Raw genomic sequence first — 25,707 nt, 5'->3', positions numbered from 1 at the left:
AAGAAGGAACTGAGGAGCGGGTGGGCCGGCAGGGGTATATATCGAGCGCCATGGCGGCGCCACTCCAGGGGGCGACCTGCCGGCCCACTGGAGTTGCTAGGGTAAAAAGTTTCCGACGAACGTGTACGCGCGGCGTGCACACCTAACTGGAATGGATGTGAGCAACACATCTTGAAGAACAACAGTTACAAAGGTGAGTAACCGTCTTATATCGACTGTGGGTAACATGACAAATATGCCGGGCGCTTTCAAGTTGGGCTAAAAGTTGGTTGATGGAAGCTTTCCCTTGGGGAGGGGTGGGGATAGGTTGGTATTTCCACGGGGTTGGGTTACTTGCCCTGGGTTTGTGGGATTAACAGTTAGGGCAACAAGTAGGGCGTTAACGATAACTGGGGCTAATTTAAAAGCCTTTAACTCACCCCCTCCAAGGATGGCCTGATTTCCTGAGAGGGCAGAAAACTGAACGGGAGTGTTACAAAGGATAGCCTTCACCCTGACTTCAGGACGAGACTCAATGCTATTGAGTCCTTGAACATGGATGACACGACCAGTACACTTGTGGGGTATGCAGGGCCGGCGCTACCATTTAGGCAACCTAGGCAATGGCCTAGGACGCCAGAATTTTGGGGGGGCGCTATTTTTCCAGGAGGGTGGCACACGGGTCCGGTGGACCTACCGCAGTCATGGCAGCAGACAGTCCGCTGCTGGAAAGGCTCCGGTGGAGCTGCCACAGTCATTTCGGCGGACGGTGCGCTGGTGTAAAGGCTACAGCGGACCTACCGCAGTCATGCCTGTGGCAGATCCACTGGAGCCTTTAGGCCAGCGGACTGCCCACCGGCATCACTGCGGTAGGTCCACTGGGGCTGCGGGGGGTGGCAAAATGGCCGTCTGCCTAGGGTATCAGAAACCCTGGCGCCGCTCCTGGGGGTATGGATGGGGGGATGATAGATACCTGGGCACTCGTATCTAATAAAAACTGAACCTTTTGGTTATCAAGGGTAACTAGGGGAAAATACGGCCTGGAGTCATTAGACCGGGTGTTGGCCGCCATTACGCACCCAGCCTTACACCATTTTCCTGATGTGAGCCCTCTGAACGATCCTCCCACCCCAGGGTTATGGCCAGCTCTTTCTGCTATGCGGGGCTTAATTTACGGGCAGCATCCTTACTAAGGCCTGCTTTGTTGATCAGGAACCCGAAGATCTTCCGTTCCATATAGGATCTTTCAGGATACTTAGGCTTAGCCCCGGGGGCTACCGCACCTGCGGCTACTGTGGGTCGGGGAACAGGCCACTTTAAGCGATCCATGTCCTGAAACGGTGAGGTGACTGGTTGGCCTTGAAAGCCTCGCATCCATAATAATATACTTGTGTCCCCAAGAGGGCTACTATCAAGTGCTATGTCTACCGCTTGCTCGTGTACTAGGATACCAGCAGGTCAGTGACATAGTAATAAGCCTGGAAGGAATGTAACTGTTGTTGCACCTGTGTCAGACCCAGCGGTGTTTGTACGGGATCCCACCAGATGAGGGACGCCCCCGCAATAGTGTAGATTAAACTGCAGGGGGTAGAAATGCCTTCTGGGGGGAGCTGGAACGCTTGGGGGCTATTCTGCACCTGTAAGTACGTGGCCGCCGGGACAGAAATGGGCCAGACCGGGGCAGCAAGAAGTACCTCACGGGCAGTCCCTCTAGACCAGGAGGCACTTCGGGAGAGTAGGGTAGCCTCCTCCTGATCGACCAGCTCCTGGCCAAATTTCAGGATGAGCCGCCCTAGCCAAGAGAACATCGGCTCGCCTGGTTCCTGGCCAGTGTCACTAATAAACTCCTTTATCTCCGCTTTACTGTGGGTACGACACTCATAGGTGACATTCTGTGTTCCGGTTGGGTCCACTTTAGTGCGTGTTAGCTGCACTGGCATGGCCTCAACGGGGGTAGGATCTGGTTTTCCCAGGCTCACCTCAAGAGGTGGGGGTGGTGGAGCTGGGTATAAACTGGGAGCTGATGGGTATGACAGAGGGGAGGATTCAGGGATTTTAGACAGTGGTTGGGCCGTATCAGGGGTTTGGGGGGTCTCAACTGTTTCTCGGGCGGTGGAGGTTAGAGCCTCCATAACAATAGTTAGTTCGTCTAGAGCCAGGCCCAGAATTTTATGGTAGGCGCTGGCAATGACTTCTGGCTTGTACTGGTCAGGCCAAAGCTTCTTAGACAGTTTCCCACCCTCTAACTCTTGGATGAGTTGGATTACTAACTCACGTGCAAGGCCTCCGCTTGGAAGCCTCGGGGGGTTAATAATGGGTGAACAGGTGCCCCTGGCCGCTTTTAAGACCTTTTGGGCACTTTTCCACAAAAGTGTGGGATCGGTTCCAGCACTGGCTTCCCCGGACTTGGTACAGACCTGTCGATAATTGGCCTCTGTGGGAGTCAACCGAAGGCCCATGTGGCATGTCCAAAGACAACCCGCGGCACCGATAGACAGGCTAACACTATAGGTTTGGCTCGAGTAGCCGACTCCAACAATACAATTCTAGCTAATCGCCTCAGTTTGCCTTCGATCAAGCAAAACATGATGCTGGAGATGATTAAACTCATCATCGGGGGTTTTGTCGGTGGCCTTGGTTCGCCACAGACAATTAAGATGCACAGACAACAGAGAACAGTTCTCCTCACCAGATCCTGTTCGTGACGCCATGACCGAGACGAATCAGGTTCGACTAAGTGTTTACTCTGGTGAGGAACGACTAAAAGCAACCGAGTAAAGTTCAAAACCAAACAGCTGTTTATTAATCAAACAAGCAACTAGGATAAATTGCAGCTTGGATTTAAAAAGGGCAATTCAACAACTACAGATACTATCAAAATAAAACATGCACAACTTTATACCAGGCAACAAGAACAACAACAAGAAAATAACCAGATTGAACCAACAACAGGAGTAAATTACAATTAAAATTGAACAAGGCAATTTATCAACCAAAAACAATATCAGCAATTATATACACAGCTCTATACACAATTTTATACAACCTTATACCAAGCAGGGAAGAAAAATAGAGAAAGGTAACTAGGCAAAAATGGATTATATACAAAAATTAAACTGTTCGTACCACACTCCAGATGCAGCTGACCAGCAGTAAAGACACTGAGTACATGGCGAATTGGTGGAAAGTAATCCTAATACGACACGACACGAGCCGGCAAAAACGGAGAAGACCCTGGCTAAGAGGGTGATCAGGCCTCTCAGCTAACACGCAGGCACTTCTAATGGTTTTTGGCGTGAGACACAGTTTTATCTGAAGACTCTTACTCGTGTTGACGTTGGATTGGTTCCCAGCTCCTGCACCTATCGGGTTCCAAGCTGGTGCCCTTTACGTCAGTAGAAACTGCACCCAGCACACTAGGGGCTGCACACGACACACCACTTTTGCACACGGCACAGGTAGCACTCGGCATACTTGTAGTACACGACCCTGCAGTAGCACGCGGCACACAGGTGGCACACGGCCCACTGGTAGCACACGGCACACTACTGACCTTGCACTGACCCTGTACTGACCGACGATCGGCCATACCGAGAGCCTAAGTGTGAGTTTCGGGTTGTGACAGTTGGCATTTCCTAACTTTTAAAGGCCCTACACCACACATATTTTTTGTACCTATATAACTATTTTAGTTGTGGGTGTTTTTACTGTATTTATGTATTCATTTATTTTTACCTAAATAGTTATCGTGTCACAACTTCTATTGTGGACACAGTTATATTTTTATAAAAATGCCTTACCAATATAGCTTATTCCCCTTCTTCTACTGGAATAGCTATACTGGTATAAACTGCCTTCATACTGATATAACTGTGTCCATACTACGGGGATTGTACTGCTTTAACTACACTACTATAGCTCAAGCAGTAAACAAGCCCCTGCTCACTAACACTCATGCCAACAGGGAAGAGAGCTTGCCTCACAACAGGAAAAATGACACTCAGGTAATTGGCACTCAGATATTAGGGTGATGGGTACCAACTGAAGAACCTACATAATTAGCTCCCTATACCATGTAGAATAATGAATGTAAATGCAAAGATGTCATGGGGTTTCTGATCCCTTTAGGGCAGGAATTTTTAAAATTGTTTTTGCGGGGTCACACTGAAAATATTTCAGACTGTGACAACCTCCCCCCCCCGAAGAAAAAGTGAGAGTGTATTGCTGTAAGTACTTATAGGTCTATTAATGAAGCATGTAATCATTATCCCTGCAGTCCAAGACTTTGAAGTCTTTCCAAAAGTGTAAAGCAACAATTTTCAGGAATAAATACAATCTGGGTGAATGACTACAAGGCAATGATCGTTAAAATCTGTCACTACCAGTTGGCCTCTGTGATTGGAAGTCACACTTCTTGGAGAATCCAGGGCCGGCTCTAGCTTTTTTGCCGCCCCAAGTTGGCCAGACTACCGAAGGGGAAAAAAAAAAGGCAGCTGCAGGGAGCATGTGGAGAGTGGTCAAGGCAGCTCGCGGGGGAGTGAAGGGCAGTGCTGCAGCCCACTTGCAGCCGGGAGAGAGGGGCTCCCCCCTCCGGCCTTGGGGTGCTTCTCCCGGCCGGGCAGGAGGAGCCCCCGGGGGCTGCAGGAGGTGCTGGCTCAGCCACTCCTTTAAAGGCAGCTTGGCCGGGCTGGGCTCAGAGTGGCGTGGGAGGCAGAGGCCAGTGCAGGTGGCGGGCAGTGGCACATCCTGGGGAGCCCGGCGGCACAGTGAGTGGCGGGGATCGCTAGTTCCTGCCCCCGCCCCGGCTGAGCTGGGACTGGCGGAGTGCAGGGAGCTGGCCGGGGGCTCCAGAGCTGCAGATCGGGCTGCCAAAGGAAAAAAAAAAAAAGATCCATGGCAGGGCAGCCGGAATGTGCTGCCCCAAGATTGTCTGGAATGCCGTCTCTTATAATGTGCCACCCCAGGCATATGTTTTCTCGTCTGGTGCCTGGAACCGGCCCTGGGAGAATCAAAGTGCTTTCAGAGTGCCCCTTCGAAGCCATATATATTCATATTTAAACTAGGAGATGGGGGAAAGCCGACTGCTGCAGAGGAGCACATGGACTGGACAGAGACTTCCCTCAGAGGAGAGTCTATTGATCGAGATTCTCTAGGTTATAGTCAGCAGCCAGGGCCGACTTTAGGCTGATTCCCCCGATTCCCTCAAATCAGGCCCCATGCCTAAGAGGGCCCTGCACCCAGCCAGAGCGCAGCAAGCCCCATGGCCCTGCAACTCCAGCCACAGCGTGGCAAACCCCACGGCCCTGCAACCCCAGCCAGAGCATGGCAAGCCCCATGGCCCTGCAACCCCGGCCGGAGCGCAGCAAGCCCCACGCTCCTGCAACCCCGGCCGGAGCACAGCAAGCCACACGGCCCAGCTACCCTGGCCGGAGCTCCGACCTGAGCGTGGCAGGTCCCGTGGCCCCGCTCCCCCAGCCAGAGCACTGGGCGAAGTGCTGCAAGTCCATGTCCGTGCTCCTTCCGCCGGAGCGCTGCAATCTCCGCGACCCCACTCGCCCGGTCAGAGTGCCGGCCAGAGCGCGGCAAGTCCCACAGCCCCGCTCCATCTGCCCAGAGCATGGCAAGTCCTGCGGCCCCGCTTCCCCAGCCGGAGCACTGCAAGCCCCATGCCCCCCCACCCCCGGCCAGAGCATGGCAATCTGAAATGCTGCCGAAGACTCAAGTGGTGCCCACTGAGTAAAGCCCCACAAATCAGGCTCTGTACTTGCTAAAGCCAGCCCTGCAGAGGATGAAAGAGGATAATGTAAGGGCCAGATCAGACAAGAAATATTCACATAAAGAATCAGACACACCAGAAAAGGGCAGACAAATAAACAGTAACAAAGAGGGGAGGGATAGCTCAGTGGTTTGAGCATTGGCCTGCTAAACCCAGGGTGGTTAATTCAGTCCTTGAGGGGGGCATTTAGAGATTTGGGGATTTAACTGGGAATTGGTCCTGATTTGAGCAGGGGGTTGGACTAGATGACCTGAGGTCCCTTCCAATGCTAATATTCTGTGAAAGTGCTTGTACACAAATGCTAGAAGTCTAAATAATAAGATGGGTGAACTAGAGGACAGGGTACGAAATACATTGCAATGACAGGACAGGTTGTGCGGAGGGGAGTGGCAGTATATGTGAAAGAAAATGTAGAATCAACTGAAGTAAAAATCTTTTAAGTGAATCCACATGTTCCATAGAATCTCTATGGATAGTAATTTCATGCTCTAAATATAACATTAGGGATCTACTATCGACCACCTGACCAGGGTAGTGATGGTGATGATGAAATGCTAAGGGAGATTAGAAAGGCTATCAAAATTAAGATCTCAATAATAGTGGGGGATTTGAATTACCCCACACTGACTGGGAACATGTCACCTCAGGACAAAATGCAGAGACAAAATTTCTCTATACTTTAAATGACTGCTTCTTGGAGCAGCTGGTATGGGAACCCACAAGGGGAGAGGCAACTCTAGATTTAGTCCTGAGTGGGGCGCAGGAGTTGGTCCAAGAGGTAACTATAACGGGACCACTTGGAAATAGTGACCATAATATAATAACATTTAACATCCCTGTGGTGGGAAGAACATCTCAACAGCCCAACATTATGGCATTTAATTTCAAAAAGAGGAACTATGCAAAAATGAGGGGGTTAGAGAACCACGCCCCCACCCCCCTCCAAGCACCGCGCCAGCCCCTGAGCACCGTGCCACCCGAAGCCCTTCCCCCCGAGCACCATGCTGCCCGAAGCCCCGGCCACCGAGCACCATGCGACCCGAAGCTCCCCTCCAAGCGCCACACCAAGGCCCCGCCCCCCCGAGCGCTGTGCTATGCCCCTGCCCTCCCGAGCACCGTGCTGCCGAAACCCCCTCCCCGAGTGCCACGCTACCTGAAACCCTGCCCCCTCAGAGCGCTGCACCAAGACCCCGCCCCCTCCTAATGCCGCACCCCTACGCCCTCCGAGCACCATGCCAGCCCCCACCCCTGAGCACCATGCCGCCCGAAGCCCCGCACCCTGACTGCCACACTGCCTGAAGCCTCACCTCCCCCGAGCGCTACGCCACCCAAAGCCCTGTCCCTTCCGAGTGCCGCGCCAAGGCCCTGCCCCCCGAGCGCCACGCCACGCCCCACCCCTCCTCCGAGCACTGCGCTGCCACAAGCCCCTGCTCCCCTCCAAGCACTGCACCAGCCCCCACCCTCCCGGTGCCGCTCCAAGCCCCTGCCCCCCAGAGCGCCACATGGTTGAAACAAAAAAAAATCCTCCAGTGCTGCCCCGATGAACTAAAAAAAAAAAAAAAATCCGAGCACCACTCTGACCCAAGGTGCTGCCCCAAGCACATGCTTGGTTGGCTGGTGCCTGGAGCTAGCCCTGCTCAGAAGGGAATCCCATTCAGCATGTTGCTCGGGAGGGACCACCACTGCAGAGTGGCCGCTATGTTGGGTGGTATAGTGACAATTTTGTCTAGGCTGTCCCTGGACTGGGAATACTGGGAGACCAACCAGAGCTGGAGGGACCTCTGAGCTTGGCATTCTGCACCATGGACATGCATGCTGCCATGTGACCTAGGATTTGAAAGCACACTCTTGCCTTGGAAGGTCATGACTGAGGCTATGAGACTTATGAGTGTCTCAAATCTGTCCCGGGGAAGAGAGGTTGTGGCCTCTAGGGAGTCTAGCAGAACCCCTATGGAAGTGTATGCTCTGGACTGGTACCAATGTGGACTTGGCCTCATTTGCCACAAGGCCCAGACTTGTGCATGTGGACAGCAGGAATTGCATCTGGGCCTGTACCTGGCACCGGGAGTTGCCTTTGAGGAGACAATTGTCCAGGTAAGGAAAAATGTGTAATCTGTTCCTCCGCAGGTGGGCTGCCACCACTGCCATGCATTTGGTAAAAACCTTGGGGGCCGTGGAAAGGCCAAAAGGGAGGACTGCAAACTGGTAATTGTCCCATCCTACCAGGTAAGTGGAGGAAGCACCTGTGATCCTCGAAAATATGGATGTGGAAATACGCATCCTGGAGGTCATGGGACGCGAACCAATCCCCCGGGTCTAGGGAGGGAATGATGGAAGTCAGGGATACATGCGGAACTTGTAATGGACCATAAACTTGTTGAGATTCCGCAGGTCCAGGATAGGCCAGAGCCCATCTTTCCCCTTCGGGTTCAGGAAATACTGGGAGTAAAACCCTTTGCCCTGAAATTCTACCGGTACCCTCTCCACCGCGCCCAGGTCGAGGAGGTGCGCCACATCCTGGCTTAGAAGAGGGGCATGTTCCAGTTCCCTGAGGTCCTCTCGGCGTGGGTGGTGATGGAGGGGGCGTGAGGTGAACTGCAACATGTAGCCCCTGGAAATAGTGCTGAGGACCCACTGGTCTGACCTTATATGGGACCACTCCACTCGGAATGCAGATAAACGGTTGCAGAACACAAACTTTATTAACTGGGGGGCTTCTGCGGCAACAGGCCTGGTGGTCCCCTGCAAAGAGTCAAAACCACCTTTTCCCCTGCTTCTTGCCCTTCGAGGGGCCTGGTCGCAGGACCGAGCGGGACTGATGCTGGGACCTGCATCTCTGCTCCCTCAGTCTCTTAGCGAGGGGGCTCATATCTGCCCCTAGTGGGAGGTGCTCAGGTCTGCAGCCTAAGTTTATCTTTTGCTGCCAGGACATATAGGCCCAGAGTTTGCAGGGTGGTGCAGGAGTCCTTCATCCCATGGAGGCGGATGTCAGTTTGGTCTGCAAACAGCGCTTCCCCATCAATGGGAAGGTCTTGCAACAAGGACTGGGACTCTGCAGACAGACCAGACAGAAGAAGCCAGGACACCCTACGCATAGATATGGCCGAGGCCATCAAAGGGGCTGCTGTGTCGGCCGCATCCGAGGAGGCCTGGAGGGCTGCTTTCACCGCTGCTGCCCTTTCCTCAACCAGTCTTGAATTCCCTTTTGTCCCACTCTGGGAGAAGAGGCTCAAACTTCGGTTGAGACCCCCATAAATTAAAATCATAGCAGCTCAACAGGGCTTGGTGGTTGGCCACCCTGAGCTGGAAGCTTGCAGAAGAATAAACCTTCCTGCCAAAAGAATCCAGTCTCCTGGCGTCTTTGTCCTTGGGGGTGGGGGTGGGCTGACCATGGCCTTCCTGGTGGTTGACTGACTCCACCATCAAAGAGTTGGGTGCTGAGTGGGAGTACAGATACTCATGTCCCTGAGCCGGGACAAAGTATTTCCTCTCCAGTTTTTTGGAGATAGGTGCCAAGGAAGCTGAGGTTTGCCATAGAGCAGTTGATGTGTTAGCTACCCCTTGGTGGAGAGGTAGGGCCACATGGCCCAGTGCCGAGGAGGACAGCACATTGATTGAAAAGGGCTCATCCATCTCCTCGGCCTGGAGTTGGAGATTTGAGGCCACCCGCTTGAGGAGCTCTTGATGAGTCTTAAAGTCCTCCTGTAGAATGGGCAGAAGGGCCGCTATGGTCTCCTCCGGCGTTGGCAAGGAGGCCAGTCCGGCTCCCAGAGCGTCGGGGGGTGCCGGTGGTTTGATTCCCAAGACCGAATCCGGGCCCGGTACCACCTGCTCGGTACCTGTTGATTTTTGACTCTGTCGTGGGGGGGACACCAAATGGGCGTGGGACACTCCGGCTACCAAGTGGAGTCTCACTTGGGAAGGCAATTGCGGCCACAATGCCCATTGACACCATTGCCCCTGCCACGGTGCCCCTTGCCACTGACCAGCGTGTATATTGGACAGTACAAATTGCTCTTGAGGGGTGATACAGCTCGGGGATGGGCAGCTGGGTACCAAAGCTAAGATCACCATTGACCGCATGGTCTCAGTGGGTCTGTCTCCCAGAAAAATAGCCCAGAGCTCAGGTGGCCACTGTGCTGCCATGACAACTTAGTAAAAGGTGACAAGGATGACTTCTGGAAAATCTTCAGGTCCCCTTTTTGTGAGTTTTATCGGAGTACTTGGGGCTGGAGTGGTGTTTGAAGGTCTTGCTGCAGGATTTATGTTTCACCCCTTCAGTTATAAGAGGGTCACTATTTGTTTAACTAGGTGTTGTTACTGTTCTTATTGCTGCACTGTCAACTTCTGAATGAGCTGCTGCTGCTGTTGTGTTGCCTGTTGTTGTTCCTGGGTGGCCATTTGTTGGAACAGCTGGTATTGTTGTTGCTGCTCTTGGGCTTCCTGTTCTTGTTTTTTGTCCAACACCACGTCAGTACTTTTTCCATAACCCAGACGCGCCCACTGCACGGGGTTCTAGCCCTGGGATCTCAAGCTAGACAACGAGAGTCAGGCTGACTCTGACAGTGCCCTGAGCTCCTTCCTACTTTCCTTTGGGCCTCTGTAGACCTTTCAGTCTGTGGGCCATGTGATGTGGCATTCCATATGTTTTATGAAAAGGCAGTTACTCACCTTTGTAACTGTTGTTCTTCAAGATGTGTTGCTCATATCCATTCCAATTAGGTGTGTGCACACTGCGTGCACGTTCGTTGGAAGATTTTTACCTTAGCAACACTCGGTGGGTCGGTTGAGGCGCCCCCTGGAGTGGCTCCGCTATGGCGCCGGATATATACCTCTGCTGACCCATTGCCCCCTCAGTTCCTTTTTGCCGGCTACTCTGACAGGGGAAGGAGGGCGGGTTTGGAGTGGATATGAGCAACGCATCTCGAAAAAAAGACGGTTACTCATCTTTGTAACTGTTGTTCTTCGAGATGTGTTGCTCATATCCATTCCAGTTAGGTGTGCGCGTGCCGTGTGCACGTTCGTCGGAGATTTTTACCCTAGCAACACTTGGTGGGCTGGCAGGGCGCCCTCTGGAGTGGCGCCGCTATGACGCCTGATATATACCCCTGCCGGCCCATCCGCTCCTCAGTTCCTTCTTGCCAGCTACTCCGACAGTGGGGAAGGAGGGAGGGTGTGGAATGGATATGAGCAACACATCTCGAAGAACAACAATTACAAAGGTGAGTAACCATCTTTTCTTCTTCGAGTGCTTACTCATATCCATTCCAGTTAGGTGATTCCCAAGCGTTACCTAGGCGGTGGGGTCGGAGCGAGATGTTGCGGAATGTAAGACCGCTGAGCCGAAGGCGGCATCATCTCTGGATTGTTGGACCAATGCATAGTGCGATGCAAAGGTGTGGATGGAAGACCAGGTGGCCGCGCGGCAGATTTCCTGTATGGAAGCATGAGCCAAGAACGCGGCAGATGAGGCTTGAGCCCGAGTACAGTGGGCGGTGAGATGGCCAGTTGGGACGTGAGCCAAGTCATAGCATGCCCGAATACAGGATGTCACCCAAGTTGCAATCCGTTGGGAAGAGATTGCCATGCCCTTCATACGTTCTGCTACCGCTACAAATAGCTGAGGTGAACGCCGGAAGGGTCTGGTCCTCTCGATGTAAAAAGCGAGAGCCCTGCGGACATCCAGAGTATGCAGCTGCCATTCCCGTCGCGATGAGTGCGGCTTTGGGAAAAAGACTGGCAGAAAGATTTCCTTATTAACGTGAAAGGCAGAGACGACCTTAGGGAGGAACGCTGGGTGCAGTCGCAGCTGTACCTTGTCCTTATGGAACACCGTATACGGAGGATCCACAGTCAAAGCTCAAAGTTCTGAGACTCGCCTAGCCAAGGTGACAGCGACTAGGAACGCTGTCTTCCAGGACAGGTACAGCAGCGAGCGTGTGGCTAAAGGCTCAAAGGGGGCCCCATGAGCCTGGTCAAGATGAGGTTCAGGTCCCAGGTAGGGGTTGGGCATTTGACCTGGGAATAGAGTCGCTCCAAGCCCTTGAGGAATCTGGAAATGATAGGATGGGAAAAAATGGAACTGCCAGCCTCCCCAGGATGGAAGGTGGAAATAGCTGTAAGGTGCACTCTTAGAGAAGAGATCACTAGACCTTGCTCTTTGAGAGACCATAAATAGTCCAAGATAGTGGGGACTAATACAGACTGCGGAGAAAGGTCCTGCTGGGTGCACCAGTGACAGAAGCGCTTCAATTTAGCGAGGTATGTTGAGCACGTGGAGGGCTTTCTGCTTCACAGTAGCACCTGTGGCACTGCAGCGGAACAATGCAACTCCGATTGGCTCAACCAGCCAGCAGCCATGCAGTCAGATGAAGGGACTGCAGGTCCGGGTGGTGCAGCCTGCCGAAGTCCTGCGTGATCAGGTCCGGGCAGAGTGGCAGGGGATTGGGTCTGACAGAGACAGGTCGAGCAGCATGGTGTACCAATGCTGCCTCGGCCAAGCTGGAGCGATCAAGATAAGGCGGGCTTTGTCCCTGCGGAGTTTGAGAAGAACTCGGTGGACGAGAGGAAATGGTGGAAAGGCATAACAGAGGTGGCCCGTCCATGGGATGAGGAACGCGTCCAACAGGGAGCCCGGAGAGCGACCTTGTAGGGAGCAGAACACCTGGCATTTCCTGTTCTCCCGGGAGGCAAAGAGGTCTATGTGGGGAAAGCCCCACCTCCAGAAAACTGAATGGAGAATGTCTGGATGGATGGACCACTCGTGCGCCAGGAAGGACCTGCTCAGGTGATCTGCGAGCGTGTTCTGGACTCCTGGAAGGAAGGAGACTATTAGGTCTATGGAGTGGGCTGTTGCAGAAGTCCCACAGTTGGATCGCTTCCTGACACAAGGGGGAGGACCGTATCCCTCCCTGTTTGTTTATATAATACATGGCCATTGTGTTGTCCGTGAATACTGCAACACAACAGCCCCGCAGATGGCGCTGGAACGCTTGGCATGCCAGCCGGACCGCTCTCAGCTCCTGGACATTGATGTGTAGCGTCAACTCCTGGGACGACCAAAGGCCTTGGGTGCGCAGGCGCCCTAGGTGAGCACCCCAGCCCAGAGAGGAGGCGTCCGTTGTTGGAGACGTGGAGGGCTGGGGAGGATGGAACGGCAGGCCTGCACACACCCGGGACGACGTTCGCCACCAGTTGAGGGAGCCGAGAACTCTCGGTGGAACTGTCAGAATGATGTCTATGGCTTCTCTGCCTGGCCGATAGACGGAGGCGAGCCAGATTTGGAGAGGATGCATTCGCAGGCCGGCGTGCTTTGTGACAAATGTGCATGCAGCCATGTGACCGAGGAGACCAAGGCAAGTGCGAGCAGAGGTTGTTGGAAAACTCTGAAGACTTTGGACAAGGAAGACTATGGCCTGAAACCAGTGGGGGGGTAAACTGGCCGTCGCCAGGTTGGAGTCCAGCATTTCCCCGATAAATTCTATCTTCTGTGTAGGCACCAGAGTTGACTTGTCCAGATTGAGGATCAGGCCTAGACTCATAAACAGGTCCTTGATAATGGTCACATGGCTGATGACTTGTGCCTCAGAGGCCCCTCAGATAAGCCAGTCGTCGAGGTAAGGGAAGATGTGTATTCGATGACGGTGTAGGGAAGCGGCGGCGACCTCCATACACTTCGTAAAGACATGAGGGGACGAGGAGAGGCCAAAGGGGAGGACAGTAAACTAGTAGTGTCGATGATTTACCACAAAGTGCAGATACTTCCTGTGCGGGAAATAAATTGCAGTGTGGAAATATGCATCCTGCATGTCGAGAGCGGCGTACCAATCTCCGGGATCCAGGGAAGGAATAATGGTTCCCAGGGATACCATGTGGAACTTGAACCTTTTGATGAATTTGTTCAGTCCTCGCAGGTCCAGGATAGGCCGGAAGCCCCCTTTCGCCTTGGGAATTAGAAAATATCGGGAATAAAACCCCTTGCCCCTTAACTCCTCTGGTACTGCCTCTATAGCTCCGATTGAGAGGAGCCTGCGGACCTCCTGGATGAGGAGTTGTTCGTGAGACGGGTCCCTGAAGAGGGACGAGGAGGAGGGGTGTGAGGGAGGGGGTGAAACAAACTGAAGATAGTATCCAAGTTCCACTGTACGTAGGACCCAACGATCTGACGTCAATTGGGACCACGCAGGAAGGAACGGGGAAAGGCGGTTGTAGAACTGAAAGGGATCCGGGGAGGCAATTGGTACTCTGCTCTCGGGCGCACCCTCAAAAGTTTGATTTGGGTCCCGGTGTTGGTTTGGTGGGACCAGAATTGTTACCCCCTTGAGGTCCAGACTGACGTCTGCGATTGGTACGACCTCGTCTTCTGGCAAAGTCTTGCCTTGGCCGAGGCAGGGGGTAAGGGCGCTGAGGTTGGGAACGGAAGGACTGTCTTTGAGTCTGAGACGTATGCATTCCCAACGAGTGCATAATTACACGGTTGTCCTTCAGACTCTGCAGTATGGGGTCCGTCTTTTGGGAGAACAAGCCTTGTCCATCGAATGGCAAGTCTTGTATGGTGTGTTGCAACTCAGGTGGCAGGCCGGACACTTGCAACCATGATTTACGGTGCATGGCTATGCCAGAGGCGACCATTCTAGCCGCTGAATCGGCGGCATCTAGTGAGGCTTGTAAGGAGGTCCTCGCGACCCTCTTCCCCTCCTCCAGGAGTGCTGCAAATTCCTGGCGGGAATCTTGTGGAACCAACTCGGCAAACTTCCCTACTGCCTCCCAGGTATTGTAATTGTATCTACCTAGGAGGGCTTGTTGGTTCGCTATGCGGAGTTGGAGGCCTCCCACAGAATAGATTTTCCGTCCCAACAAATCCATGCCCCGGGCCTCCCTGGATTTAGGTGCAGGGGCTTGTTAGCCGTGGCGCTCCCGTTCGTTGATGGACTGTACCACCAATGAACAGGGAGCGGGGTGCACGTAGAGGTACTCATACCCCTTGGAAGGCACCATGTATTTCCGTTTGACCCCCTTGGCTGTAGGTGGGATGGAAGCCGGGGATTGCCAGATAGTGTCTGCTGTAGCCTGGATCAAACGGATGAAGGGGAGAGCCACTCTGGTGGGTGTCTCTGCGGACAAGATGCTAATGACCGGGTCCTCCACCTCTGGAACCTCCTCTACCTGCAGGTTGATATTCTGGTCGACACGCCGCAGAAGGTCCTGGTGTGACCAGAGGTCAATTGGAGGTGGCCCCTATGCTGATGTGCCCGCTACCGCCTCATCCGGGGAAGAGGCGGATGACAGCCCCGGGACGAGTGGGTCCTGCACTGACGCCTGGTCTCGGGGGACCTCCGTCTCCGGAAGATCATGCGGGTCCGGAGCGTGTGCACTGGTTTCCTCCGTGCCAGCGGGGGGAGGTCGGCTGACGGTGGCCTCGGGCACATGGTGCTCTGAGTGACTGGAGCATGATGGGCCAGTCGGTTCGCTTTGGGCTTGATGATATGCCCGAGGCGTCCAAAAGGACCACTGGTGAGGTCCGTGGTCCGGGCCATGGGCATGCGGATCCGAATCCCAGTAGGAGGCACTGTCCGCATGGGAGGAGATGGATGGATGATGCGAAGGCTACGGAGGAGCTGAAGTCGACTGGACCAGGTCTCTGCATCCATTGGATTCTTGTCTGCGTGATATCGGCGAATGGTACTGAGAGTCGTAGCGGTGCCGGGAGCAGGACCGGGACCTGCAACCAGCGCGGTGCCGGTAGGTCAACCGGTACCTCACATCTCCATGCCGAGATCGGCTGCAAGAGGTACGGTGGTGCCAGGATCTGGACCGTGCCGAGAGTACCGTGATGGAGACCGGGATCTCGAGCGGTGCCGCAAGTACGACTGGTACTGGGATGGAGAGCGGTACCGGGACTGCGAGCGGTGCCGGGAGCGGGAGCAATGGCGGGACTGAGAGCATCCACGGGACCTGGATCGGGACCGGCAGCATTCCGCAGTGCCCGGTGAAGATGGCCTCATCGTGGCGGGCTTGCCCAGTGACTGAACAACCCGCACCAGCGGTGCCGGGGGTTGGGGCAGCTCAGGCTCCGTCAGAGCAATCAGTTCCCGAGCCGTGGAAAAAGTGTCCGGTGTCGAGGGCACGACGAGCTCGACCACAGCGTGTGCTGGGGAGCTGGCAGGCACTGGACTCGACAGCTCCTGAGAGACCGAAATCAACGGTGCGGAGGCAAGCGGTGCCACGGCAGTTGATGGTGCCGGGTGGTCCGCTTTGGATGTATGCTCCAACTGTGGCATAGATACAGGTGCCTCAGGAGCCTTGTGCCTCTTGCTCCTTGGGGAGAGGGATAAGTGCTGGCCACAGGGTTGAGCCGGTGAAGGCTGGTGCCGAGGAGCCTTTACTGGAACCGTGCGTTCTGGTGCGGAGGAAGCACTCGTCCCCGGTGCCGGAGTCGGTGCCGAGGATGGAGGAGTTAGAGCTGCCTCCATCAAAAATTGCTTGAGGCGAATGTCCCGCTCTTTCTTCGTCCGGGGCTTGAAAGCCTTGCAGATTCGGCACTTGTCCGCAAGGTGGGATTTGCCCAGACACTTTAAACAGGAGTCATGCGGGTCTCCTGTGGCCATTGGCCGATGACAGGCCGCGCAGGGTTTGAAGCCCGGTGAACTGAGCATGGGCCCCAGTACCGGGGGAGGAGAAGGGGCTAACCCCCGATCCCCTCTAACTATATACACAACTACTATAAAACTACGACTATAAAAGTTAACTAGAACTATAGAGAACGAACTATGTACACAATGACTATACAAACGAGCGAAGAGCTAGGGAGGTGGAGATCAGCTAAGCTGCGCTCCACTGTTCCAACGACCAACACGGGCGGTAAGAAGGAACTGAGGAGCGGATGGGCCTGCAGGGGTATATATCAGGTGCCATAGCGGCGTCACTCCAGAGGGCGCTCTGCTGGCCCACCAAGTGTTGCTAGGGTAAAAATCTCCAACGAACGTGCACGCGGCGCGCGCACACCTGACTGGAATGGATATGAGCAAGCACTCGAAGAAGAACAACAGTTACAAAGATGAGTAATCATCTTTTCTTCTTTGAGTGCTTGCTTATATCTATTCCAATTAGGTGACTCCCAAGCCTTACCTAAGCGGTGGGGTCGGAGTGAGATGTCGTGGAATGAGGTACCGCTGAACTAAATGCTGCATCATCTCTGGACTGTTGCACTAACGCATAGTGTGAAGTGAAGGTGTGCACAGATGACCAAGTTGCTGCCCTGCAGCTCTCCTGAATGGGAACTTGGGCCAGGAAGGTGGCAGGTGAAGCTTGAGCCCGCGTGGAATGGGCGATGAGATGGCTAGTGGAAATGTGAGCCAAGTCATAGCAGGCACAGATGCAAGACATCACCCAAGATGAAATTCGCTGCGAGGAGACTGGTAGACCCTTCATCCGGTCTGCCACCACTACAAAGAGATGAGGTGTCTTTTGAAAGGGCTTTGTTCTTCTTTGAGTGATTGCTCACATCCATTCCAGTTAGGTGTGCGCGCCGTGCGTGCACGCTCGTCGGAAACTTTTTACCCTAGCAACTCCAGTGGGCTGGCAGGTCGCCCCCTAGAGTGGCGCCGCCATGGCGCTTGATATATACCCCTGCCGGCCCACCCGCTCCTCAGTTCCTTCTTACCGCCGTGTCGGTCGTTGGAACTGTGGAGCGCGGCATTGCTGTCCTCCACGTCCCTAGCTCTCCTTGTTACTACCGTTGTTACTACAGTTGTTAGTTAGTGGTTGTAATAACCTTAGTCCCAGATTTGGACCTTAGCGTCCAAAATCTGGGGGTTAGCATGAAAACCTCCAAGCTTAATTACCAGCTTGGACCTGGTACCTGCTGCCACCACCCAAAAAATTAGAGTGTTTTGGGGCACTCTGGTCCCTCTGAAAAACCTTCCCTGGGGACCCCAAGACCCAAATCCCTTGAGTCTCACAACCAAGGGAAATAATCCTTTTTCCCTTCCCCCCTCCAGGTGCTCCTGGAGAGATACACAGACACAAGCTCTGTGAAACTACACAGAGGGACTCCCCCTCTCCGTTCCCAATCCTGGAAACAAAAGTACTTTCCTATTTCCCCAGAGGGAATGCAAAATCAGGCTAGCGATCCAACACACAAATCTCCCCTTGATTTCTTCCTCCCACCAATTCCCTGGTGAGTACAGACTCAATTTCCCTGAAGTAAAGAAAAACTCCAACAGGTCTTAAAAGAAAGCTTTATATAAAAAGAAAGAGAAATAAGTACAAATGTTCTCTCTGTATTAAGATGATACAACACAGGGTCAATTGCTTAAAAGAATATTGAATAAACAGCCTTATTCCAAAAGAATACACATCAAACACTCCAGCACTTATATTCATGCAAATACCAAAGAAAAGAAACCATAGAACTTACTATCTGATCTCTTTGTCCTTACACTTAGAAACAGAAGACTAGAAGGTAGAAACTACTTCTCCAAAGCTCAGAGAAAGCAGGCAGGCGGAAAACAAAGACTCAGAGACACAATTCCCTCCACCCAAAGTTGAAAAAATCCGGTTTCCTGATTGGTCCTCTGGTCAGGTGCTTCAGGTGAAAGAGACATTAACCCTTAGCTATCTGTTTATGACACGCCCCCCAAATTGCAGACAGTGGGGAAGCTCACTGGCGGCGATTTCCTTCTAGAACTTGAAAATAAACAGATTAATACAACACATAGACTTTTACATATACTCCTAAGTATATAACTAACAGACTTCTACATTTTAAGAACACTTTTTAACTACTGAATTCTGGGAAACTCTCACGGGAGAGTGCATCAGCTACTTTGTTAGAAGCTCCTGTGATGTGTTGAATTTCAAAATTAAAATTTTGGAGAGCTAAACTCCAACGAAGAAGTTTCTTGTTGTTCCCCTTGGCAGTATGAAGCCACTTTAGTGCAGCATGGTCAGTTTGTAGTTGGAACCGCCGTCCCCAAACATATGGGCGTAGCTTTTCCAGGGCGTACACAATGGCATAGCATTCCTTCTCACTGACTGACCAGTGACTTTCCCTCTCAGACAGTTTCTTGCTGAGAAACACGACAGGATGGAAGTTATGATTTGTTGCTTCCTGCATGAGCACTGCTCCTATACCACGCTTAGATGCATCTGTGGTTACTAGGAATGGCTTGTTAAAATCCGGGGCCCTGAGCACAGGGTCCGACATGAGCATTGCCTTAAGTTGGGTAAAGGCCTTTTGACACTCATCAGTCCACTTAACTGCATTTGGCTGGGTCTTTTTGGTCAGGTCGGTCAGTGGGGCAGCGATTTGGCTGTAGTGTGGTACAAATCGCCTGTAGTATCCGGCCAAGCCTAAGAAGGATTGGACCTGCTTCTTGGACCGTGGGACAGGCCACTTTTGGATAGCATCTACCTTGGCCTGTAGGGGGTTTATGGTTCCTCGACCCACCTGGTGCCCCAGGTAAGTTACTCTGTTTTGGCCTATTTGACACTTTTTGGCCTTAACAGTTAGTCCTGCCTGCCTGATGCGCTCAAAGACCTTTTCCAGGTGTAGTAGGTGTTCGGGCCAGGAGTCTGAAAAAATGGCCACATCATCGAGGTAGGCAACTGCAAATTCTCCCAGTCCAGCTAGTAGACCATCTACCAGCCTCTGGAAGGTGGCAGGTGCATTTCGAAGGCCGAAAGGAAGGACATTGAATTCATACACCCCCGCATGGGTGACGAATGCTGACCTCTCCTTGGCAGGTTTATTTAGCGGTACTTGCCAGTACCCCTTGGTTAAGTCTATTGTAGAGATGAACTGGGCACGTCCCAACTTTTCCAATAGCTCATCAGTGCGTGGCATTGGATAGTTGTCCGGACGAGTTACAGCATTTAGCTTACGGTAGTCCACGCAAAAGCGTATTTCCCCATCTGGTTTGGGTACCAGAACCACTGGAGATGCCCATGCACTGGTAGATGGGCGGATTATACCCATCTGTAGCATGTTCTGGATCTCCCGTTCTATAGCAGCTTGGGCATGAGGAGACACCCGGTAGGGTGGGGTTCTGATTGGGTGAGCATTACCTGTATCAATGGAGTGGTATGCCCGTTCAGTCCGTCCTGGGGTGGCTGAGAACAATGGGGCGAAGCTAGTGCACAGCTCCTTGATTTGTTGCCGCTGCAGACGTTCCAGGGTGGTTGAGAGGTTCACCTCTTCCACGCCACCGTCTTTTTTCCCGTCGTAGTAGACACCGTCAGGCCACTCAGCATCCTCTCCCTTGAAGGACCGATCTCTGGCATGTCTGTCATACCAGGCCTTTTGCTCTTCTTGAGCATTCTTTAGGTTCTCTTTAGCAAGGGCTAAAGAGTGTCGGAGGGTGCTCTGTAGGTTGCTTACAAAGTCCAGAATGTTAGTTCCTGGAGAAGGCGTAAACCCCTCCCATTGCTGCTTCACCAACTGTAATGGCCCCTTAACCTCGTGACCATACACAAGTTCAAATGGTGAAAACCCTAAACTGGGATGTGGTACAGCCCTGTAGGCAAACAGCAACTGCTGCAACACTAGGTCCCAATTATTGGAGAATTCGTTGATGAATTTTCGTATCATGGCCCCCAAAGTTCCATTGAACCTTTCCACCAGGCCATTGGTTTGATGGTGGTACGGGGTGGCAACCAAGTGATTCACCCCATGAGTTTCCCACAGTTTTTCCATGGTCCCTGCCAGGAAATTAGACCCTGAATCTGTAAGGATGTCGCAGGGCCAACCTACCCTGGCAAAGATGTCTGTTAAGGCCAGGCACACAGTGTTAGCCCTGGTGTTGCCTAGAGCTACTGCTTCTGGCCATCGGGTAGCAAAGTCCACTAAAGTCAGTACGTACTGCTTTCCTCTGGGCGTCTTTTTTGGGAAAGGGCCCAGAATATCCACAGCTACTCGCTGAAATGGGACCTCAATTATGGGGAGTGGCTGGAGAGGGGCCTTGACCTGGTCTTGAGGCTTTCCCACTCTTTGGCATACCTCACAAGACCGGACATACTTGGCAACGTCCTTGCCCATCCCCTCCCAGTGGAAGGACTTCCCCAACCGGTCCTTGGTTCTGTTCACCCCAGCATGGCCACTGGGATGATCATGGGCTAAGCTTAAGAGCTTCCCCCGGTACTTAGTTGGAACCACCAACTGTTTTTGCGGTTGCCATTCTTCCCGGTGTCCACCAGAAAGAATTTCCTTGTATAAAAGTCCTTGGTCTATAACAAACCGGGATCGATTAGAAGAGCTGAGAGGCGGTGGGGTGCTCCGTGCCGCCGCCCAAGCTTTCTGAAGGCTGTCATCTGCTTCCTGCTCAGTCTGGAACTGTTCCCTTGAGGCTGGGGTCACCAGTTCTTCCTCAGACTGTGGACTTGGGCTTGGTCCCTCTGGAAGCGATGTAGGTGATGGGGTTGTTTCCGTTGCTGGTGAACCGCTCTCCGCTGGTGCACCTGAGGGTATTTCAGGCTCTGGCTGAGCCTTTTGGGTATGGCTGTCTGTTGCTTCTGCCAGTTTTGGCTCGCTGGCGCCCTCTGGCGTTGAGTTTGAAGATGGGGTTGCAATGGCTGGTGCTGGTTGCTGTTCCAGTTCCGGGCCTGGGACTGGAGATGCTGTGGCTGTTTCAGTGGTAGGCATGGAATCCGGGTCCACTACCTCTGTCTGGGTCTCTGGTAACACAGACGGGGCCTCTGTGGACGGCTCAGGAACAGGAATGGGTCTGGAAGCTTGCCTGGTTTGGCTACGTGTAACCATTCCCACTCTCTTGGCCCGCCTCACCTGGTTGGCCAAGTCTTCCCCCAGTAGCATGGGGATAGGATAATTGTCATAGACTGCAAAAGTCCACATTCCTGACCAGCCTTTGTACTGGACAGGCAGTTGAGCTGTAGGCAAGTCTACAGCTTGTGACATGAAGGGGTAAATTGTAACTTTGGCCTTTGGGTTGATGAATTTGGGGTCAACGAAGGATTGGTGGATAGCTGACACTTGTGCCCCCGTGTCTCTCCACGCAGTAACCTTCTTTCCGCCCACTCTCAAATTTTCCCTTCGCTCCAAGGGTATTTGAGAGGCATCCGGGCCTGGGGATCTTTGGTGTGATGGTGGTGTAATGAATTGCACTCGCATGGTGTTCTTGGGACACTTGGCCTTGATATGTCCCAGTTCATTACACTTAAAGCATCTTCCATCTGATGGGTCACTGGGCCGAGGTGAGTTACTGGAGACTGGTGAGGTTGAAGGGTAGGGTATCTGTGGCTTTACTTGGGTGGTATGTGGGGTCTTTGGCTGTCCTCGGTTGTAGGGTTTATGGTCTGTGTGCCCCCTGGGGTAATCGTTCCCCTTGACAGTAGCTTTCTTGCTTTCTGCCAGTTCCATCCATTTGGCTCCAATCTCCCCCGCCTCAGCGATATTCTTGGGGTTTCCATCTTGTATGTACCGTGTGATGTCTTCAGGAACACCATCCAAGAACTGCTCCATTTGTATGAGGAGGTTCAGTTCTTCCAAGGTTTGAATGTTGTTTCCTGTTATCCAGGCCTCATAGTTTTTTGCAATGTAGTAGGCGTGTTTGGGAAATGACACCTCTGGTTTCCACTTTTGGGTTCTGAAGCGCCGACGGGCATGATCTGGGGTTATCCCCATCCTGTATCTGGCCTTGGTTTGAAAAAGTTTATAGTCATTCATTTGCTGCTTAGGCATTTCAGCTGCCACCTCTGCTAAAGGTCCACTGAGGTGTGGCCTTAATTCTACCATGTACTGGTCTTCGGGGATGCTGTACCCAAGACAGGCTCTTTCAAAGTTTTCCAAGAAGGCCTCGGTGTCATCACCTGCCTTGTAGGTGGGAAATTTCCTGTGCTGTGGAGCAATATTTGGCGCCGGGTTGTTAGGGTTGGCTGGCACAGGCAGCCCAGCTTTTGCCATCTCCAGTTCATGTTTTCTCTGTTTTTCCTTCTCTTCATTCTCTTTTTGTTGTTTTTCCATTTCTTTTTGTTGTTTTTCCATTTCTTTTTGGTGTTTTTCCATGTCTCGGCGGTGGACCGCCTCCTCTTCTTCTTGCTTCCTTCTGTGGGCCAACTCATCTTCTGCTTGTTTCCTTCGGTAGGCCATCTCTTCTTCTTCTAGTTTTCTTTTGTGTGCTGCCTCTTTGGCTGCCTCTTTGGCTGCTTGTTCTCTTTGGTAGGCTGCCTCTTTGGCTGCCTGTTCTCTTTGGTAGGCTGCCTCTTTGATCTGTTCTTCTCTTTCTTTCATCTCCATCTCTTTTTGTTTTATTTCCAGTTGTCGCCTGTGTTCAGCTTCTTTGATTTGTTCTTCGGCGTCATTTTTTGCCTTAGAAGTCATGGTTCCTGTTTTCTTGTGTTGGGGTGCCCTCCGGTGTTTATCTTCTGAACTGCAGGTTCTCTGTTGCCTCCTGAAGTCTGCCTAGCAACAGTGCTTTTTTCCCTTTCTCTCTCTAGCTAATGTTCAATGAAGGGAAACCAGAAAAACCACTTTATTTGCATGCCTATAAGTGCTGGTACTTGCCTCCTAATGGGAGGGCTATTGCATGACAAAAGACCCTTAACATGCAAGCCACAAACTGCGAGAGAGAGCAGAAAAAAAAAATTCTCTCTGGTTCCCTTTTAAAACCAACTGCTTCTCTCTGCTAAAAAGCCCTTAGCAGAGAAAAGAAAAATATAATATTTCTACTGGCTTCTGGATTCTGTCTATCTCCCACCGCTGCCACCATGTAATAACCTTAGTCCCAGATTTGGACCTTAGCGTCCAAAATCTGGGGGTTAGCATGAAAACCTCCAAGCTTAATTACCAGCTTGGACCTGGTACCTGCTGCCACCACCCAAAAAATTAGAGTGTTTTGGGGCACTCTGGTCCCTCTGAAAAACCTTCCCTGGGGACCCCAAGACCCAAATCCCTTGAGTCTCACAACCAAGGGAAATAATCCTTTTTCCCTTCCCCCCTCCAGGTGCTCCTGGAGAGATACACAGACACAAGCTCTGTGAAACTACACAGAGGGACTCCCCCTCTCCGTTCCCAATCCTGGAAACAAAAGTACTTTCCTATTTCCCCAGAGGGAATGCAAAATCAGGCTAGCGATCCAACACACAAATCTCCCCTTGATTTCTTCCTCCCACCAATTCCCTGGTGAGTACAGACTCAATTTCCCTGAAGTAAAGAAAAACTCCAACAGGTCTTAAAAGAAAGCTTTATATAAAAAGAAAGAGAAATAAGTACAAATGTTCTCTCTGTATTAAGATGATACAACACAGGGTCAATTGCTTAAAAGAATATTGAATAAACAGCCTTATTCCAAAAGAATACAAATCAAACACTCCAGCACTTATATTCATGCAAATACCAAAGAAAAGAAACCATAGAACTTACTATCTGATCTCTTTGTCCTTACACTTAGAAACAGAAGACTAGAAGGTAGAAACTACTTCTCCAAAGCTCAGAGAAAGCAGGCAGGCGGAAAACAAAGACTCAGAGACACAATTCCCTCCACCCAAAGTTGAAAAAATCCGGTTTCCTGATTGGTCCTCTGGTCAGGTGCTTCAGGTGAAAGAGACATTAACCCTTAGGTATCTGTTTATGACAGTGGTTAAGTATAGTTAGTTAATTAGTTTGTAGTGTAAATAGTATTGTATATAGTTGTTCGCCGGTCTGGGCTGTAGCCCTTCCCGGCACCCGGCACCGGGCTCATGCCTGGTTCGCCGGGCTTTAAGCAATGTGCGGCCTGTAAAAAGCCTATGCCGACCAGCGACCCACACGACGCGTGTCTAAAGTGCCTGGGGGAATCGCACAGGTCGGACAAGTGCTGCATTTGCAAGGCTTTTAAGCCCAGAATAAAGAAGGAGAGAGACCAGAGACTCAGGACTCTCCTAATGGAAGCGGCACTTGACCCAGCAGCTTCGCAGGCCGTGATCTCGACGCCGGCACCGGATCGCACCGGCACCGGAAAGACTCCCCGGCACCGACCTTCCCCGGCACCGGGTGCAGAAACGAGACCATCAACGTCTGCTACTCCAGCCAGGCAGACTCGAATGGAGTGCCCGGCATCGACATCGGCCGCGGCGCTACCGGCACCGTCGACTCCGGGCCCGGTGGGTCCGTCGAGTCCGGTACCGCTAAGCTCCCCCATAAGATCTGGGGTTGAGCTATTGGTCCCATCCACTCCGGAGACCTTCGCCTCGGCACGGGACCTTATCGCCCTGACTGAGTCAACTCAGCCACCACCCCCGGTACCTCCGGTGCGGGTAGTATCTAGGGGCAAGCCCATGATGATGGCACCGTCTCGGGACTCACGCTCGCGTTCGAGGTCCCGACGCCACGGTCGCTCGAGATCCCGCCACCGCTCGCAGTCCCGGCACCGCTCCCATCGGCGGTACCGGTCGCACTCGCGGCGCCGATCGACCTCCAGACGGTCACGGTCTGACTCCAGCCGTCGATGCCGGCACCGTGACTCTAGGAGCCAGTCTCGCCGTCATTCACCGCGCCGGTCGACCTCCCGGCACCGAGCTGGTGGCAGGTCCCGGTCCCGGTCGACCTCCCGGCACCACGTCGGTGGCAGGTCCCGGTCCCGATCCTGGCACTGAAGCAGTGGCCGGTACCGGTCCAGATCCCGGCACCGAGACAGAACCCGGTCCCGATCCCGGCGCCGGTATGACTCCCGGTACCGATCCCCGGCACCGAGAACATCTTCGGTGCCGAACCGCGCAGACTCTTATCAGCCGCGGTCGGCCCCGCCATGGCCTTCCAGACAGCTGTCGGTGTCATCTCAAGCGGACAGCGTATATGCGCTGGGCACCGACAGGCAGGCGGCATTATTCCAGGACCTTCCGCAACAGGACCAGAGTCCACAGCAGTGGGGGTTTTGGACACCCTGGGCGTACCATCAAGCCCAGGGCCCCCAACAGCTTCCTGCTAGGCCTACAACGGCGGAGCACAGGGTGCCAGAGGC

Source organism: Gopherus flavomarginatus, chromosome 2, assembly GCF_025201925.1.
Source record: "Gopherus flavomarginatus isolate rGopFla2 chromosome 2, rGopFla2.mat.asm, whole genome shotgun sequence".
Lineage (NCBI taxonomy): Eukaryota > Metazoa > Chordata > Testudines > Testudinidae > Gopherus > Gopherus flavomarginatus.
Note: the sequence above shows the minus strand (reverse complement) of the source record.